This window comes from Lampetra fluviatilis, chromosome 50 (genome assembly GCF_964198595.1).
Source record: "Lampetra fluviatilis chromosome 50, kcLamFluv1.1, whole genome shotgun sequence".
In the NCBI taxonomy this organism is placed as follows: Eukaryota; Metazoa; Chordata; class Hyperoartia; order Petromyzontiformes; family Petromyzontidae; genus Lampetra; species Lampetra fluviatilis.
In genome coordinates, this window is record NC_136324.1 from 9,410,090 (window position 1) to 9,416,099 (window position 6,010).

General features: G+C 43.5%; 1 protein-coding gene across 1 annotated transcript in view; it reads left to right on the forward strand.

Annotated features, from left to right (window-relative positions):
- Positions 1–6,010, forward strand: part of LOC144948697 (transmembrane gamma-carboxyglutamic acid protein 3-like) — a 311,492-nt gene that overhangs the window by 277,943 nt on the left and 27,539 nt on the right. The window lies entirely within an intron of this gene.

Sequence of the window (6,010 nt, forward strand, 5' to 3'; positions counted from 1 at the left end):
TAACATAACCCTGATGGTATAACCCTCATGGTATAACCCTGATGGTATAACCCTCATGGTATAACCCTCATGGTATAACTTCCCCTGGTCCAAAACAGAAAGCCAGCGGCTCCCACGGAAACTGTCAAGTGTGTGTCTTGGATCCTCACAATGATGTTAACTCCTGACAGTCGCAGGCTTTTGGTTCCACGGCAATCACAACATTCTCAGATTTCCATCTTTCTTTCTTAGGCAGACAATTGTTGGCGAGGGATATGACGACCTTGATTTTGTTTCCCAACCTTCGATTGATCAAGATCTTGACTTCATTTGTGCTATGCTGTTGCGACTGAAACGTGGGTCGCTTAAACCGGGGTCTGATCTTTTAGGGCGATATTGCATTATAAATTAAAGTATAATTCCAACGCATGGCATTCATGCTTGTGCATTTCTCATTCCTTATTTGGATAAGAACTCAAATATTTTTTTATTTGACCAGGTGAAGCCCACTGAGCTATGTAGCTCTTTTTCAGAAGTGACTTGGCCAACAAATGATAGCCAACGAAGTGGCTTATCACGTGGACATGTACAGCAGCCAAACACTCTAAACGTGTGGTGTTCATTCTAAATGTGGAGGGAAAACCCAGAGGGCCCGTAGGAAAATCCACGGGACCTCGGAGAGAGAGAGAGACACAAACTCCAAATATAGAGACATCGGGGTCGGGATCGAACCCACGACCTCCTGTATACCAGGCAAGGTCGTTAACAATCTCGCCAACTGAGTGCAGTTTTACTGGTGGCTCCCGTGTTTCGCTTTGTTCTTGACCTCGGTTACCCATCCCACGCTTTCCGCTTTGACGAGCTCACTCTGTGTTGGTAGCGGACGTGCCCTTTGTCTTGGATAGGCATCGCCTTGGGGGACAACAAGCGTCAAGTAAAGTTTCTTGAATATGTCAGCTTCTTTATTTACACCCTCAAAGGTGCGTACGGTCCAGCGGTCTACGCGTTGGGAGATCTTCAACGGCCCTTCACATCTCCCTGCTCCCCTCCTTCGGGAACTCCATTTCGGCCGTCAAATCCATTGAAAAACACCCTGCGCATTCGCGTTTGAATTCTCCAACCAATCCCCTCCGACTACTCGCCGATCGAACAGAAGACCATCGATCCATCCCGTGTCTGTTCCGCATGACCGATCAGGATCATCCCGCAACAGCGATCATCCAACTTAGAGCGGTCGATTCAAATGGATGCGTTTTGTTACACTGGTAGAATGTAATCACGAAAGGCATAATAGCACAGGCAAAATGAGTAATGGTAAGATTCAATAACATCTGGAGAAGCAAGCAAATCTGCTATAAGACCAAACTGAACATCTTAAAAACATGCGCGTTCAGTACAGCTTTGTATGCCTGCGAGACTTGAACATTACAAAAGACTGACAGAGATCAAATATCGTCCCTCTAAATGTATTGCTACAGAAGGATACTGCTGCGTCGAAGCTGGACCCGAACAGTGGTCAACGTCGAAGTAAGAAAGAGGTTGCACATAGAAGAAGACAACCTGATGATGATGCAGGCAGTGATGAGAAGGAAACTGGCACTATTTGGACACACGTGTAGGATGAACAACAACAAGAAAATGTAAAGTGTGTTGTTGTTGTTGTTGTACGGAAAAATGTAAGGAACAGGAAAGAGAGGAAGGCCTCACAGAGAATGTCTTGCTGACGACATTAGAGATTGGTGCCAGAAAGACGTGGCCACTACTTGAGCACATTGGCATGAGACAGAGGAAAGTGGAAACACGTGACGACATGTGCAGTGGACACCTACGGGCTATTTGCCCCGTGGACCGTGATGATGATGATGGTGAATAATGGATCATGATGATGAATAATGGATCGTGATGATGATGGATAATGGATCGTGATGATGACGGTGAATAATGTATTGTGATGATGATGAATAATGGATCGTGATGATGGATAATGGATCGTGATGATGATGATGATGAATAATGGATCGTGATGATGGATAATGGATCGTGATGATGATGGATAATGGATCGTGATGATGGTGAATAATGGATCGTGATGATGATGATGAATAATGGATCGTGATGATGGATAATGGATCGTGATGATGATGATGATGAATAATGAATCATGATGATGAATAATGGATCGTGATGATGATGGATAATGGATCGTGATGATGACGGTGAATAATGGATTGTGATGATGATGATGAATAATGGATCGTGATGATGGATAATGGATCGTGATGATGATGGATAATGGATCGTGATGATGATGGTGAATAATGGATCGTGATGATGATGAATAATGGATCGTGATGATGGATAATGGATCGTGATGATGATGATGATGAATAATGGATCGTGATGATGGATAATGGATCGTGATGATGATGATGATGAATAATGGATCGTGATGATGGATAATGGATCGTGATGATGATGGATAATGGATCGTGATGATGGTGAATAATGGATCGTGATGATGATGATGATGAATAATGGATCGTGATGATGGATAATGGATCGTGATGATGATGATGAATAATGGATCATGATGATGAATAATGGATCGTGATGATAATGGATAATGGATCGTGATGATGACGGTGAATAATGGATTGTGATGATGATGAATAATGGATCGTGATGATGGATAATGGATCGTGATGATGATGATGAATAATGGATCGTGATGATGGATAATGGATCGTGATGATGATGGATAATGGATCGTGATGATGGTGAATAATGGATCGTGATGATGATGATGAATAATGGATCGTGATGATGGATAATGGATCGTGATGATGATGATGATGATGAATAATGAATCATGATGATGAATAATGGATCGTGATGATGATGGATAATGGATCGTGATGATGACGGTGAATAATGGATTGTGATGATGATGATGAATAATGGATCGTGATGATGGATAATGGATCGTGATGATGATGATGATGATGAATAATGGATCGTGATGATGGATAATGGATCGTGATGATGATGGATAATGGATCGTGATGATGATGGTGAATAATGGATCGTGATGATGATGAATAATGGATCGTGATGATGGATAATGGATCGTGATGATGATGATGAATAATGGATCGTGATGATGGATAATGGATCGTGATGATGATGATGATGAATAATGGATCGTGATGATGGATAATGGATCGTGATGATGATGGATAATGGATCGTGATGATGGTGAATAATGGATCGTGATGATGATGATGAATAATGGATCGTGATGATGGATAATGGATCGTGATGATGATGATGAATAATGGATCATGATGATGAATAATGGATCGTGATGATGATGGATAATGGATCGTGATGATGACGGTGAATAATGGATTGTGATGATGATGATGAATAATGGATCGTGATGATGGATAATGGATCGTGATGATGATGATGATGATGAATAATGGATCGTGATGATGGATAATGGATCGTGATGATGATGGATAATGGATCGTGATGATGATGGTGAATAATGGATCGTGATGATGATGATGAATAATGGATCGTGATGATGAATAATGGATCGTGATGATGATGATGAATAATGAATCGTGATGATGGATAATGGATCGTGATGATGATGGATAATGGATCGTGATGGTGATGATGAATAATGGATCGTGATGATGATGAATAATGGATCGTGATGATGATGGTGAATAATGGATCGTGATGATGATGGTGAATAATGGATCGTGATGATGATGATGAATAATGGATCGTGATGATGGATAATGGATCGTGATGATGATGATGAATAATGGATCGTGATGATGATGATGATGGTGAATAATGGATCGTGATGATGATGGATAATGGATCTGATGATGATGGTGAATAATGGATTGTGATGATGATGGTGAATAATGGATCGTGATGATGATGAATAATGGATCGTGATGATGATGGATAATGGATCGTGATGATGATGGTGATGATGAATAATGGATTGTGATGATGATGGTGAATAATGGATCGTGATGATGATGATGGTGAATAATGGATCGTGATGATGATGGTGAATAATGGATCGTGATGATGATGATGGTGAATAATGGATCGTGATGATGATGATGAATAATGGATTGTGATGATGATGGTGAATAATGGATCGTGATGATGATGATGGATAATGGATCGCCTGCGGCGTCTTCACGCAAGGTGGCTCAGAACGCCCGCCATCCCCCCACTGGCCCACATCAGTACAGTCGCTTCTATAAAGCGGTGGAAGTTGCGTTCCTGAAGAACACCGCGTTATGGAAGAAAATCTCGTTACAATCAAGATATAGTATGAGGGTAACGCACAGTCTGCGATAACGCGTGAGATGCACACGCAGGCTGAGCAAAGCCTGAGGCTCTGTGGGTAGCGTCAAGAGGCATGGACCAGCCGTGTGCCACGATGCTGCGCCGAGGCGGCTGTACGGCCGCTTATTCCTCCCCGCGCTGCGACGTAGTTCCTTTCGCTCGATCGCGTTATATCCAATTCGCACCGGCGTTATGAAGAGACGTGTTCCCTTAATACGTCCATCGCGTCATACCCAATTCCCGTATTGAAAACACGCGGCGTTTTAGGAAAACGGAATGTACAGTCTAGGGAATGTGGACCTTATAAACAAACTTCGCTTACAAAATTGCGACGAAATTAATTGGTGGGTGTCCATTTCTACTGTGCTACAGATAGGCATGTGAAGAGGTACCTGATAGTAGCTCCTGTATTGAGTGTCAGCCACACTCTGAGTTAAATTAGAACAAGTCGCTGGACACAAGACAATACTTTCCCAAATGCAATATGCCCGCAACATGTTAGATTTTTTTTACTTTTAATATTAATTAATTTGTTAAAAAGGGGGTTGTATGGTAATGATCAGCTTATTTTAGGTGACTTATCGTGTGCCTATTCTAAAACTGGTCACCAGAAAAACAAATCTCATCAGGCCCCATGGTGTAAAGTAGACTCGCCAACCCATATTAACTTTAAAATCGAGATTCCCGGCATGCCCTAACTCTATATATATCAGGCCCTAACTTTAAAATCTAAATTCTCATGAGGCCCCATGGTGTAAAATAGATTCTCCAACCCGCATAGACTCTATTTCTCTGGCATGTGTTATGAAAAATGGCCATTCAATGCATTAAAACCTCACGAATTATGTTTTTTTCCCGATCAGGCCAACAAAGTGTTTGCTTTTGCACCACTGCCAACGCAGCGCCACCGGCTGACATCTAACAGAGAGGCAACTTGCACTTAAACATTTGGCAGTTCAGCACTTCTTAAATCAAGACTGACTGCTGGTGAGACACTGTTGTTGTACCGGGCCCAGAGTTTGCTTCTGTCTAAGCAGCGCGACTGATGAGCAATGGACTCGCGAGAAGGTGCGTGGCTGACGGCAAGTCAAAAACGTACTCTTAATTTTAATGAAGTGGGGCAGATACGCAAAACATTTATTCTGCTGAAGACACACGGAGACAATAGCCAGGGGGGGGGGGGCCTAGAGAGACAATAGACAGGGAGGGGCCTAGAGAGACACAGAGACAATAGCCAGGGGGGGGCTAGAGAGACAATAGCCAGGGGGGGGGGCCTAGAGGCACAATAGACAGGGAGGGGCCTAGAGAGACACGGAGACAATAGACAGGGAGGGGCCTAGAGAGACAATAGACAGGGAGGGGCCGAGAGAGACAATAGACAGGGAGGGGCCTAGAGACAATGGACAGGGAGGGGCCTAGAGAAACACGGAGACAATAGCCAGGGAGGGGCCTAGAGAGACAATAGACAGGGAGGGGCCTAGAGAGACACGGAGACAATGGACAGGGAGGGGCCTAGAGAGACAATAGACATGGAGGGGCCTAGAGACAATGGACAGGGAGGGGCCTAGAGAGACAATGGACAGGGAGGGTTTAGAGAGACAATGGACAGGGAGGGGCTTAGAGAGACAATAGACCGGGGGGGGGGCCT